Source organism: Podarcis melisellensis (genome assembly GCF_964234715.1).
Source record: "Podarcis melisellensis genome assembly, chromosome: 10".
Lineage (NCBI taxonomy): Eukaryota > Metazoa > Chordata > Lepidosauria > Squamata > Lacertidae > Podarcis > Podarcis melisellensis.
In genome coordinates this window covers 54,979,170-54,994,455 of record NC_138542.1, presented here as the reverse complement: position 1 = coordinate 54,994,455, position 15,286 = coordinate 54,979,170, and the positions used below count along the sequence as shown (strand labels likewise).

The 15,286-nt window shown below is 43.9% G+C and overlaps 2 protein-coding genes across 8 annotated transcripts in view; both read right to left on the bottom strand.

The window, feature by feature from the left end:
* Nucleotides 1-15,286, bottom strand: part of CREB3L2 (cAMP responsive element binding protein 3 like 2) — a 212,712-nt gene that overhangs the window by 26,976 nt on the left and 170,450 nt on the right. The window lies entirely within an intron of this gene.
* Nucleotides 1-15,286, bottom strand: part of DGKI (diacylglycerol kinase iota) — a 248,809-nt gene that overhangs the window by 142,217 nt on the left and 91,306 nt on the right. The gene's annotated exons all lie outside the window — the stretch shown is intronic.

The window sequence follows — 15,286 nt, the reverse complement described above, 5'->3', positions numbered from 1 at the left end:
AATAGACAATGAACACTTATAACACAATGTGTGTATTTAAATATAAAGATACACAGAGACACATCTTCTCTATTTTCTGCAATAGGCTTTAGCTAGGCTGATGTTCCGGCTCACCCACAATATGAACCGGAAACATTTTCTACTTCTCTTGGCTTAAAAGAGATAAATGTGACTTCCTGAAAATGCTACAAATGCCGTTGGGTGGAGCGTCACCCAAAGGCACTTCCAACATAGCTAGGATGGAAAGCCAAACAATCCCAAGGCCAGTAACTGCAGCCTCAACCTCTAACCTCTTGTGGACATTCAGCATGTTCACATTACTCACGCCAAGGCTCTCTGTATCCCTGCACCCATCCTGTTCTATTTATGTATTGCAATGATGCAAATGCCTGTCGCCTGTTTCTTCTTCTCTTTCTGTATTTCTAACTCAGGCGTTGCCAACATGATACTCTGATGATGCTGTTGGACTCCAACTCCTTTCCAAGCCCCAGCCAACACAGCCGATGGTCCGGGATGATTGGAGTTGTAGTCCAACAACATCTGGAAGGCAACATGCTGGCTATTCTGATCTAGAATATGTAGTTGACAGTCTTGTACTGATAGTGGAAGCCTATGCAAGGACTTCTTCTAGTGCAACCAGGCTTCCCTCATCCCATCCCACCATCCTCTACCTGCACCCCCAAATGGGCTCAGTCAGGAGAACCTTCAGAACAGGGGAGGGGAGAGCTTGTTCCATCAGGAAAGCAGAAAGCCTTGCGCTGATGGAGCGATCTCCTTAGCCCTGTGCTGAATCCCTCCCACTGTGCCCAAGCAGAATTAATGCGTACTTGATGTGCACAGTACAAAATGCCCTTCTCTCCACTGTTGAAACAACTCTTTAAATCCAACTGCGTAAGATGGATCCTCCGCTGTCTAATAACAACGTTGCCTTCCCATTACAATGGATGGTTTTGAATTATCTTTTGGGTTGCAAGTAACTGGGAAATCAAGACACAAGCTCTGAGATTGCACTCACCAAGAGAGGGCAGACAGAGCCAATTTATACATTATGAATTGGCCCTGAAATGTGCCACTAACACATGAGGAGTGTACAGAGAGAGGTAGAAGTAATAGCACCAGCTTCTGTGAGCAGAAATTCCCTGACACTTCATGTGCCCCATGCATGGAAGGGGTTTTCCATGCACAGAACACTATGCGCATACCCAGAATGGACCAGCAAACAGTTACATCAACAGTTAATTTACAGTTAATTATTATTATTAATAATAATAATAATTTTTATTTATACCCCACCCTCCCCAGCCAAGGCCGGGCTCAGAGCGGCTTACAAGCAATAATAAAAACAAGTTGAATGATTACAACTTAAAAACAAAATTAAAATACAACACTTACCGTTAATTTTTGCACTTATCCAAACTGATTCTTCCTGTGTTCATTGGACCATTCTAAACAAGCAGGGGGAGAGGATACCCACCCAACATATTTCTCTCCTCAGCACTGGCCCAGGACAATTTGCTGCCTGAAGCGGAGTCTAAAAGGCATCCCCACTACCACCATGGCAAATATTTTAAAACAAGGTCTGGGAATGTTTTTCAGTCCAAAGATTACATTGCTTCATGAGCAGCCTTTCAGAGCCCACACAGCACTCTCCTTCCAGGCAAACAAGACAGTTAAAGGACACTCTCCAGCCAGGTAAAAAGGAGAGTGCAGAATCAGGCCAGTGAGGGGTGTGACAGGAGTGTGTCCTGGGCTGAGCCCCGTGGGCCAGGTGGCAAGGCCTGGGAGGCTACATTTGACTCCCAAATCTGAGGTTTCCCAACCCTGCTTTAAAAGGTCTTGCCACACCCTGCACCTTCTATCTAACTTATGGGGCACAAAAGGTGATACAGGTGGTAGCCATTTTAGGCATGTCCAATTGACAATTGACCACTGGTGCCCAGGTCCTTTGGGAAGTGGGAATGGGGGCAGAAAGGAGTGGGGCAGGAGCTGAATAGGGTGGGATGGGGTGGGCTTATGCATGCCCTGTCAATGCATGTAGGGGCCCGGAACAGAACCCCCTCACAAAATGGTTGCTGCCTGTATATAAATATATCTACAAATAAATAAACTCTCCCTTTTCTTTCATGGTGCCAACTGAAACAGATTTCATCCCCTTGCTGTGCAAAAGCCCAATCCTTCTCTTCTTTGCTTTCTTGTTTTGAACAACCTAGGTCAAACATACGTAATGTCTCTTAATGGGGACATATGACACCCTTTCAGTTCCCTTTCTTTAAAACAGGGTTGACGAACACAGGGTCCTCAAGCCAGGTTTGCTGGACTACAAGTCCCCTCATGCCTGATCATTGCTCATTCTGGCTAGGACCAATGGCATACCCTTCAATATTTCTCCCATGAAAACAGAGACGTCCCATTCCATAATGTTACTATTTACACCCCACACATCTTACTGGGTTGCCCCAGCCACTCTGGGCAGCTTCCAACATATATAAAAACATAATAAAACATTAAACATTAAGGGGGGGCCCTTCCCTATACAGGATTGCAATCAGACAGCTCAGAAGTTGGATAACTCCATATCATCCAACATTTCTCCAATGAAATAGGGATGCGGGTGGTGCTGTGGGTTAAACCACAGAGCCTAGGACTTGCCGATCAGAAGGTCAGCGGTTTGAATCCCCATGACGGGGTTAGCTCCTGCTGCTCAGTCTCTGCTCCTGCCAACCTAGCAGTTTGAAAGCACGTCAAAGTGCAAGTTTACCGGCAGGAAGGTAAACCGCGTTTCCGTGCGCTGCTCTGGTTCATCAGAAGCGGCTTAGTCATGCTGGCCACATGACCTCCAGAAGCTGTAAAGGGAGATGAGCGCCGCAACCCCAGAGTCGGCCACGACTGGACCTAATGGTCAGGGGTCCCTTTACCTTACCCATACGAAAAAGTGGGACATTCCAGGATCAAATCAGAAACCAGGATGGCTTCTCTAAACCAGGGATGTCCCTGGAAAATAGGGTCTGAGATGGGAATTATAGTCCACCATTATTTGAATGGCTGGTATTAGGAATTGTATTATAATTTGGCATTGATATAATGAGGCTATTATTGGATTATTGTAATTGAAAACTAATAAAAATTATTATCAAAAAACCCAACATCATTATTTCTGGAAAGCATTACGTTGGCTACCCTTGGTCTAGATTAAAACGTTAGCTGCCACTCTGACAAACAAGCAAACGAAAAGGCTAATAAGCAGTACTTCTGTCTTGGCAACAGAAAGCAATGCAGCAGAACTTGTGATTGACAAACAGAACCCCATTCCAACTGTATGTCATAAGGCCTAAGCATTCTAACAGTGCCTCCCCCCCACCCCAAAGAAAAACAAACAGGTTTTCTTTCACAATAGCATTCCAGTAATACAATAGCTCTTTACAAATGGCCATCTGTCAAGGCTTCTTTAGCTGTGACTCCTGCCTTGCAGGGTCTTGGACTAGGTGGCCCTTGGGATCTCTCCAATCCAACAATTCTATGAAATTTTATAAATCTCTCAAACTAGGTAGCACTAAAGGTCAGGAGTTGCAGGGCATGCACGAAAAGCCAGATTGAAAGAGAAAGAGGCACTCGTTAAATAACACATTTCCAAATATATTTCTTTGCCACCTCATTATCATCCAGCTGGCTTTCTGTACTACAGTATGTCAGAGAAATGTCTGCTTTATTAGCAATGTTCTAACACACCAGCCCAGTAGAGACATCAACTTGCCAACAAAGGTCCGTATAGTAAAAGCTATGGTTTTCCCAGTAGTGATGTATGGAAGTGAAAGCTGGACCATAAAGAAGGCTGATTGCCGGAGAATTGATGCTTTTGAATTATGGTGCTGGAGGAGACTCTTGAGAGTCCCATGGACTGCAAGAAGATCAAACGCATCCATTCTGAAGGAAATTAGCCCTGAGTGCTCACTGGAAGGACAGAACCTGAAGCTGAGGCTCCAATACTTTGGCCACCTCATGAGAAGAGAAGACTCCCTGGAAAAGACCCTGATGTTGGGAAAGATGGAGGGCACAAGGAGAAGGGGACGACAGAGGACGAGATGGTTGGATAGTGTTCTCGAAGCTACCAGCATGAGTTTGACCAAACTGCGGGAGGCAGTGGAAGACAGAAGTACCTGGCGTGCTCTGGTCCATGGAGTCACGAAGAGTCGGACACGACTAAACAACAACAAAGCACACCAGCCCACTTTGGATGAAACAATAAACTATAGCTGGTCATTATGAGAATCTTTTGGATCAATTCATGAGTGGGCTTGCTACTTGCTCTCCCTTCTCCTCTTCCTCTCATGATGGAAGCAGATGTAAAATTTCTGGTCATGGTTTGGCGCAAGTATTTTTCCCTTTTCATCCAAATACAGGAAACTATGGTTTGTACAAACCATACTTAAATAACATACCAGGATGGAAACCCTCCACCTGTTGCCATTAGGGAGAGTTTGAATGTACATTTCCTCCCTCTGTGACAATAATGACTATATTAGGGCTGTAACCCTTGATCAATTTTAGAGTAATTGACTACAAAACTTTTAAACTGACTAACAGGTCATGCCTGATTAATGAAGCAACTTACATACTTACAGAAATTGCAGGTGCCTGCACTATCTTAGAAGGGCATTCCCCACGTACATATGTCATCTAAAAATATTCAGAACTATTGTTTTAGTTCTTTAAAAGTAGATGCAGAGTTAATCAAACAACTAAAACTAATTTAATTAGATGACTAAAAATGACCCTTAATTGGGTGAAACCATTACTATATATTGATTGCAGTAAGCCTTTAAGAAAAATCAATTACTCGATTCCAACCCCCATCATTCCTGGCTGTTGGCCTTGTTGGCTGTGACTGATGGAAGTACTGTAGTATCTAGACAGGTTCCTCACTCCCTGTTCTAAAGTGAGTTGTATTCAATTCTATTAATTAGCAGCCCTAGGGGACTGAATAACAGAAGGAAAATGATAAATAATAAAAGTGAATAATTAGCAAGGTAAATTCTGCAGCCGATATCATTCCCAGAATCATTGTTAAAAGAATTACTGTGGCTGCATTATTTGCCACAGCTCATCCAAAATCAAATCCTGAACTGGATTTCACGGGCATCCAAATGTCTACCCAGCCTCCAACAATAATAAGCTATCAATGAACCATGGCCAGCTAAGGTAAACATGCCTGACGAATGGCTACAGATGGTCCTATGTCACACCTCAGATACAATTTCAGGTCAGGATTAGAAGTGGGTGAACGTCTTGTAACAATACCTCAGCATTGGCTGAGACCTCTTGAAAGGTGATCTAGTGATGATGTACTTTCCAACAGCATGCTTGGCTATGTTTCTCCAGAAACAACTTACGTAAATCTGCCAGGTAAGGATTTATGGTTCTGAATCAGGAGGTAAACAATGCTGGACTGTTATGGAAACATTTCTAAATCAATTTGTACTTTAAGACTTCCGGCTGAGATATGGGTTGCATGACAGCCTCAACATAACAAAACAAAAAGGCTCCTTCAAATCCATTGCTTTTCTGGCTACAGAATTGGGGGTGGGCTCAGTAGCACTGCAGGAGGGAATAAAAGAAGTAAGAAATTTGATTCTGAACTGATTTTAGAATGTATTTCAATTAATTGACTGTGGCTTTATGTAAACTCTGCTATTTTTACTATTGTTAGCCGCTCTGAGCCCAGCTTTGGCTGGGGAGGGCGGGATATAAATTATTATTATTATTATTATTATTAGGTTTAATTTTCCAGTGTTACCCTCATGATGACATCTTCTTGAAAGAAACACTGGAGGTGAAAATTCTGCTACCCCCAAGTTCCCTGTTTCAGAGCTTGGGGGGGGGGGAGTCTCAGAATAACTTCTGGATTAGGAGTATGGTAATCTGGTGATTGCCAAATGTCTAAGAGCATTCTCTTTGCCCTAGCCTAAGGGTAGTCAATGCAATATCATCAGACTACAATTCCCATCATCCCTGACCATTGGTCATGTTAGATGGGGCTAATAGGATTTGATGTCCAACAAAATCTGGAGTGCACCATGTTCGCTACACCTGCCCTAGCTTACAACAGCATGTTCCTGATATGTTGCTTCCTGTTGTGTCTCGACCTCTGTTCTAATGATGAATGGCCTGGATCTAGCCTACTTGAGGGAGTTCTTCTCCTTATGGGAGATCACTCATCGATCCTTTTTAAAGGAACCACAGGGGAAGCTTGCTCTATGACCCTGTGCCACAAGAGGTGTCATCTGGGGTGGGGAAGGAGAAACAAAGAGAAGGACTTTGGATCCCCAATTTTATGGGATACTTTCTTGAAGAATCCTCAGACCTGAACTTTAGAAGCCTTTTTTCCTTACATGACTTCTGTTGTTGACTAATTTATAGACTTCTATTTTTATAGAGTTATTAATAGTGAATGTGAACCAAAAAAAAAGCCTCAAGAAAGCCAGGATATAAATATACTGGTGGCTGCTCTGGAGGTCAGATGTGGTCCCTGAGGACTTCAGCACATGAAGCAGTTGAACTTGAGGAAGGAGAGAGGACAACATGGTGAATACCAGTTTTGCTTCCATCTGGATCAAGAAACAATGGTTTAAGCTCTACTTACAACCCACAATCAAACCATGGTTTGCAGTCCTAGCTTGCACTCTACTTACATTTGAACCCACTACATCTTTCTGGTTTAAGAAACCCCAGAAGCACTCAATTAAGATGCAAGAGAAGAGAAAAAGAAATGAGAGCACGCAGACACTGTACTCATTTTTTTTTGGGGGGGGGGGATGTGATCTGTCGTACAAAGATAATTTCATCTGAACTGGGCCAATATCACCTCCATGATGGATGAATTGTTGCTGTAGAATAAGAACGGAGAATCTGTGGCCCTGGAGATGTTGCTGGACTACAACGACCATCATCCGTATCCTACAGAAGAGCCTCTCAATGGGAAAACATGCAGCATTTCTGTCACCTCTGCAAAACATGTTGATTCCCATTTCTGGAGTTGCATCTGTCTCCAATATTATTAACGGCTAGGAAAAAAATGAAAACACTCATGTTCACCCAGGTATTTGATGGCTGAAGAATACTGCTCTTGGCAACTTGGAAATCACTAGAAGAGGCTCAGTGGTTTAGACCACAGCTCCACCTGCATCCCTTCTATAAGAGCACTTTCATGGAGGATAAGAGATAGTATTCAACTGCATTTTACTCAAAGTAGACCCATTGCTGCTGGAAGTTGCAAATGGAGATGCATCAGGTTGGTCTGCTGTGAAAAGCAGACTCAGCAAATTCCACCATCATCTGTTCACCTTTGTCTTTGCATAGAATTACAGTGTGAGAGACATCTGACATTCTACATCCATACAACTGAGAAACCAATAAAAGAAAACCAATAAAAGCCCATGAGTAGGCAAACTAAGGCCCGGGGACTGGATCCAGCCCAGTCGCTTCTAAATCCGGCCCGTGGACAGTTCAGGAATCAGCGTATTTTTACATGAGTAGTATGTGTCCTTTTATTTAAAATGTATCTCTGGGTTATTTGTGGGGCAGAGGAATTTGTTCATTTCTCCCCAAAAAAATATAGTCCAGCCCCCCCCCCAAGGTCTGAGGGACAGTGGACCGGCCCCCTGCTGAAAATGTTTGCTGACCCCTGAACTAGCCAGTCATTGAGAACAAAATCTGAACATCACAGGCAACAACTGCCATTTTAACAGTCTTGCTACATTCCTTAACTTCACAAGCCCTTCAACATTTCTCTGACAAAAAATATGAACATCCTATTCCATACCCTCCAACATTTCTCTGGTGATTTTCATTGACAAATTACTCAGAGCTCAACTTGTTACATCACAGGATCCACTGTTGATTCAAGCCTTGTTTTCATCAACCCTCTCCTAACACTCTGGGCATGTAGGAAATCCCATATAGCAACCCTCAAGGGAACTGCTTTGCATACAGAGCTGTGCCCGAGTCTCTAAGAGGCATAAAATGCAATTAGCCAACAGCATTAATTTCATTAAAATATCTCCCTGGGGCATTAGTACTACCTATTTCAAAGAAGGAAAGAGTGCCTGTTGTCCAGGTATTGAATGCATTTAGCAAACTACAATCCCTTTTGCTCATCTTGCACAGTTCAGTCCAGTATCCAAGCTGAGTGCAAATGCTCCCTCTTATTGGCCCCCAAACATCTTCCCTTTGAAAACTGTAGTTTCTCAGCTCAGCACTCAGAAGACTGACAAGAGGTTTGCCCATTAAGATGTTTAAAATAATCTATCAAACTGCAGTACTGATGTCCACGACAGAAATCTGGCTCATTTCTGCGTACATAGAGGTTGTGAATCATAGAATCATAGACACATTGTGCCTCTTCCAGATGTTGTTGGAAACCAGCTCCCATCAGCCCCAGCTAGCATAATAATAATAATAATAATAATAATAATAATAATAATAATAATAATTTTTTTTTTATTTGTACCCCGCCCTCCCCGGCTAGAGCCGGGTCAGAGCAGCTAACATCATATAAATAATACAATGTGCATAAAAACAAGCAATCAATCTACAATCCTCAGGTTAAAATTGAAAGCGGTTACTACTCGCCAGGACCAACTGTCTCCACTGATATTATAAGGACCTGAGAGTGGGCTGGGAAACCTCCTTCGTGCTTGTTCTTATACAAAGAGAAAATGAGTCAGACTGAACCCTGACCAAAGGCCTGGTGGAACAGCTCCGTCTTGCAGGCTCTGCGGAAGGATATCAAAACTCACAGGGCCCTGGTCTCTTGTAAGAGAGTGTTCCACAAGGCCGGGGCCATGGCCAAAAAGGCCCTGGCTCTGGTCAAGGCCAGTCTAATCTCCCTGGGGCCTGGAATCTTTAGGGTGTTGTTATTTGCAGACCGTAAGGTCCTTTGTGGGACATACCAGGAAAGGCGGTCCCATAGGTACAAGGGTCCTAGGCTGCATAGGGCTTTAAAGGTTAAAACCAGCACCTTAAACCTGACCCTGTACTCCACCAGTGCAGCTGATATAGCACTGGGTGAATGTGATCCCGTGGTGAGGACCCTGTAAGAAGTCTCATCGCAGCATTCTGCACCCATTGGAGCTTCTGGGTCAGTTTCATGGGAAGCCCCACGTAGAGTGAGTTACAATAATCAAGCCTGGAGGTGGCCGTCGCATGGATCACAGTGGCGAGGTCAGGGCAAGAGAGGTAAGGGACCAACTGCTTAGCTTGGTGGAGATGGAAAAATGCAGCCTTTGTTATAGCTGTAACCTGTGCCTCCATAGAAAAGGCGGCATCAAAGATTACATCCAAACTCTTGACAGAAGGCGCTGGCACTAGCTGCACCCCCCAAGGGATGGGAGTTGGCCCCCCAACCCCATATTGTCTCAACTCAGCCAATGGACCTCTGTCTTCAAAGGATTTAACTTCAACGGCTGATGGTCAGGGAGGATGTAGTTCACCAACATCTGGAGAACACCATCTTGACTAGCCATGTACATGTTTCCCTCCTCTTGCAATGGAATGATTGATTTAACAAATAGCTGAGGTAAGAAAATAGATTTTCAGAAAGCACATGACTATTCCCTGATATTTTTTCTCAATCTGCTAAATGGGGGGAAAGGATAGTGCTTCTGTTGTTGTTTTTGTTGTTGTTGTTTCAGTAGCATAATCCTTCCTATCTTTTCTTTCTTTCACCTGTAATTTCTTTCCAAGGGATACAATGAAGGGGACATGCAAGCACTCACTATCTGGGGCTAAGTAGAAAGAACTCTGGGTGGAGTAGGAAATGCAAATCCTTTAATGAAGGATGCTTGCCTACTTACATTGTAGGCATCAGCATTCCTAATACTGCCTCATCTTCCTTAAAAAAACAAAACAGGACCATTTGGTCAAATCCTCAGGGACGCGGACTTATAAAAAATATTGGGGGGGGGGGCCCGGGAAAGCTCATGAATAATAAATAAGCTCATGAATATGCAAATAAAGTGGCGCCGCCTCCTCGTGAGCGAATAGGGGAGAGCGTGCTGCGCCTATTAATCAGCTCCAAAGGAAATTGGGTGGAGCTTTTGCTCGGGAGGGAGGGCAGGAGGCATGCAGCCCGCCCCTCCCTGTGCATTTTGGGCTGGGGGAGGGGCGGCGATGGCGCTCTGCTGGAGGGGCGCCGGAGATTATTGGGGGGGCGGAGCCCCCCCAAATGAATTTTTGAGGGGGCTCGGGCCCCCTCAAGCCCCATGGAGTCGGCGCCTATGCAAATCCTCCATGGATAACATCAATTTAAATTAAGTGAAATCCTGTGCCATTGTCTCTTTGTAAAACTGATATAAATAAAAGCTAACTTGAGCAGCACTTTGCCTTGATATTTGCTTTTTATAGTCCCCCTTTCCTCCAAGGAGTTTGAGGTGGCATTTTTTTATCTCCCCTTCTCCATGTTTTCTTCACAAAAACCCTGCTATATACGCTAGGCTGAGAGATGGTGACCTGCCCAAAGTCACCCGACAAGCTTCACGGCTGAGTGGGGATTCAAAGTCACCCAGCCAGCATTATGCCTGTGCAGAAATCTGAATTCTGACCTTCCCAGTCCGACGCTACGCACTATACCACACTGCCTAACCTAAATGCCTATTACATTTGTGTTTTCTGTCCATAAACCAGTGTTTTCCCATGCAACCAAGTGTCCTACCATTTATGTAGGAAATGCTGTCTGAAAGCCAGAAGCTCCCCAATTTAATACCACCATAAGACCCATCCATATTTGAGAGATAGGGCTGGTTGCCATGACAACTGTAGCCATTTTCACAGCAAGATAGCATCATTAGACCTAAAGAGACTACAAGCATTACAGCTATCTATCTATACACAGGGGGGAGGGAGGATTGCAGACCCACCAGGGAAATCCCTGATTTAGAGAAGCCATCCTGGTTTCTGATTTGATCCCAAAATGTCCCTAGTTTCATTGGAGGAATGTTGGAGGGTATGGAGTTATCTGACCCCTGAGCCATCTAAAGGCAACCCTGTGTAGGGAAGTTTTTTAAAAAATTGTTTAATGTTGTATTATGTTTTTATATATTTTGGAAGCTGCCCAGAGTGGCTGGGGTAACCCAATAAGATGTGTGGGGTAATAATAATAATAATAATAATAATAATAATAATAATAATAATAATAATAATTTATTTATATCCCGCCCTCCCCAACCAAGGCCGGGCTCAGAGCGGCTTACAAGCAATAATAAAAACAAGATGAATGATTACAACTTAAAAACAAAAATAAAATACAACATTAAAATAATGGAACATTTAAATATTAAAATGTAGCCTCATCGCAGGAGAAGGAAAAGAAAAAAGAAAGAGAGGGAGGGAGGGAGGGAATCAAATTGGCTCCAAGACAAAGGCCAGGCGGAACAACTCTGTCTTACAGGCCCTGCGGAAAGAAATCAGATCCTGCAGGGCCCTGGTCTCATGAGGCACAGCGTTCCACCAGGCCGGAGCCAGAGTTGAAAAGGCCCTGGCTCTGGTTGAGGCTAATCTAACTTCCTTAGGGCCCAGGACCACTAGGGTGTTGCTATTTATGGACCTTGAGGCTCTCCGTGGGGCATACCGGGAGAAGCGGTCCCGTAGGTACGAGGGTCCTAGGCCGTGAAGGGCTTTAAGGGTCAAAAGCAGCACCTTAAATCTGACCCTGTACTCCACCGGGAGCCAGTGCAGCTTGAAAAGCACTGGGTGAATATGCTCATATAGTAAATATATAGTAAATATAGTAAATATATAGTAAATATATAGTAAATATAGTAAATAGTAAAATTATCATTATGGAAAGGGATGTCCCTATTTTCATCAGAGAAATGTTGGCAGGTATGACATTGTAAAGGCCATTCAGAGAACTATATTACATGGCCTAGTAGTGGTACCCTCCATCTCATTGTTTTCCAACCTGATGCTCTTCAGCAGCTTTAGACTCCACCTCAGGCCAGGCTCAGCCAGCACAGCACAGCAGAATACTGGCTGGAGTTGACAGGAATTGTGATCCAAAAGGGAGACTGCGCACCAGATTGGAGGCACCAAGTCTAGTCTGGCCAGCGGTGCTCTCCGAGGTACTTCCCAGCACTGCGATGTCAGAGCCGCTTAACTGAGTAGTAAGGCTTTTCAATCACCTCACACTGCATTTCAGGGACGTAGGAAACTGGCTTATACGGAGTGAGACCACATTGTTCCATCTAACTCAGTATCCCATTGCCCTGGACAAATAGAAAAGCCTTGGGCTGTATGGGGAAAGGGCTTCAGAGGGTAGGGAAGTGAGAAGAAGGATGGATGTATTGGAAATACCTTTTGAAAATACCAGCAAGTAACATCCTCAGATGCCGCATTTAAACCCCAGAAATCGTCACCAAAAGGCATTTTGCATGCCAAAAATGTGATGAGATAATATAAATAACAGAGAGGCAGCATGCAACTTCCAGACTACTGCCCTGCCTTGGGCACCTGGAGCTGCTACTGAGCTTTAATAGAATCGGGAGATGCTCTACTCATTATATGCACACATAAACTCCAATAATTCCATCCAGCGAAGCTTGAGATACAGGCGTCATTCTGTGTATCAAAGACACCAGACAGAACTGCAAAATGCACTTGACAGATAATAATACCTTTCTTTCACACTAGGAAAACATTAACTTATTGCCCGTAGCGGAAAAACAAACAGCTGGTTGTCATGAGGCTTATTTTGATTAATTTGTGTGTGTGTGTTAAATGAAGATTTCAATATATGTACATTTATTCATTTGAATAAAATTGTCTTGTTTAAATCCATCTTGAGCTAACAAGGAACGAACCTGCTTTATTCCAAGTATGGGCGTTCTGGGGTCATTGTGGAGGATATTCTTTCAATCTGGATAAGAATTCACCTCCTACAGCACCTTACATATATCAAGCATCCTCATATTTTTAAAGGGGGGCGATTCAGCAGTGAGTCAAATCCTGGCACGAAACTCCATGTGTAGGCAAAATGGCACTGACATAATGTGCTCAGTTACAGCACTTTCCAACACAGGCTAGGATATTAGCATCTGCTTCCTGAGTCTGGCTTTTGATCAGGCCAACATATTGTTTTCTATCTATAAAGCTCAAAGCAGAATTATTTATCCTCACTTTCAGAGTGAGTCAGTGGCAGATTCAGCATCAAATCCAGAGGCTTTGCAGCTCCCTCAGAACTGCATTCTGTGTAGCTCAGGCTGCAAATCTTACGTACACTTAACCTGGGAGTAAGTCTTACTGAACACGGGAGGACTTAGTTCTGAGCAAACACACATAGGGTTGCACTGTTGCTATCAGGAAATGGGAAAGATCCTTTGCCTGAGATCCTAGACAGCTGCTGCTGCTACTGCTCAGAGAAGGCAATACAGTGGTACCTCAGGTTACATACGCTTCAGGTTACAGACTCTGCTAACCCAGAAATAGTGCTTCAGGTTAAGAACTTTGCTTCAGGATGAGAACAGAAATCAGGCTCTGGCGGCGTGGCAGCAGCAAGAGGCCCCATTAGCTAAAGTGGTGCTTCAGGTTAAGAACAGTTTCAGGTTAAGTACGGACCTCCGGAATGAATTAAGTATTTAACTCGAGGTACCACTGTACTGGATTAGGTGGGCCAAAGGTATAGCCCAGGTTTATATGCGCGATATCAAGGCTGAGGAACCTCAGGTCCAGGGGATGCCTGTGGCCCTCAAGACCTCACTACTTGGCCCTCAGAAGTCTTCCCAGGCCTCATCCTTTCTGGCCCTGTTTGCACTCTCCTTGGGTGCTTCTGCCTGGCTGGAATGTGGAATAGGAACCATACAAGGATGCTTTAGGGTGAAAATCTGGATCTAACTACCCTTCCTAGCCTAATGGTTTCTTTTTAAAATATTTTTTTTATTAGTCTTCATTTAAAAAAAAATCCAGTATATGCCACATTGTATCAATACCAGATTACCCCACACATTTCTCATTAACATTAAAAAATAATCAAAAATAACAGATTTTTCCCCTCTCCCCCCAATCCCCAACTTCCCTCCACCCCCTCTTCTGGTTCTTTAAATTTCAGATCCCTTTACCCAAGTTTCCAACTACTAAGCAATTAAATTTGTGGTATACAGCACAGATATTTCAAACATTCAGACCACTTCATACATTACACATCTATGGTTTCCTGCTATTTCCCCTTCCAAAATTATCCTAACTGTTGCTTTTTGCAAGCACTTAATCCATGTCTGCTGATGTCCCAATTCATTTACAACCGCTGGCCCCTAAATAAAAATAATTTTCCAGATTGTTACCCATTCTTTTTTTCTTACTTTGGCCCACTCTCCCTGTTCTGTCGGCAGGAAACCAGAAGTCCCCCTCGTCTTATGGTTTCTTAAACCATTGGCTTTGAGTCAGAAGGTTCCACGGAGAGAAAATCCCCATTATGACATTCTGGATTCCAAAATCAGAATATATATCCTTCTTGGCTCAAACACAAGTCAAGCTCAGAAATGATAGGAGCAGGAGCATATTCCATTAAATCAGACTCTAGAAGCACCACAAAGATTAAACAAGGAATGGACTTTGAATCTGGACACAGAGCTAATGTTTTCTCGCATATGTACCTGCCACCTGAAAGGCGGACAAAGGCTTTCGTAGAAGATTGAGGACTAAATTCCCTCCCCATTTCCTAATCCCTCCTCATTTGATTTTTATCATTTGTCCATTCTTCCTCACTCCATCCTAACAAGGTTGCTTTCATTCCAGAGATAAACTGACTGATAAGCATGGCTCACAACAGATTGCTTGGCATTATGTAGACCAGGAATGAGGAACCTGTAGTGCTTTTGGTGTTATCTGACCTACAACTACCATCAGCCCTAGCCAGAACAGCCCATTATCAGGAATGATGGGAGTTGTAGCCCAACAACAATGGCTATTCATCCACCCTGCATGTAAAGGTAAAGGGACCCCAACCATTATGTCCAGTCACGGATGATGCTGGGCTCATCTTGCTTTATTGGCCGAGGGAGCTGGTGTATGGCTTCCGAGTCATGTGGCCAGCATGACTAAGCCGCTTCTGGCGAACCAGAGCAGTGCACAGAAACGCCGTTTACCTTCCTGCCAGAGCTGTACCTATTTATCTACTTCCACTTGATGTGCTTTCAAACTGCTAGGTTGACAGGAGCAGGGACTGAGCAATGGGAGTTCACCCCGTCACGGGGATTCGAACTGCTGACCTTCTGATCGGCAAGCCCTAGGCTCTGTGGTT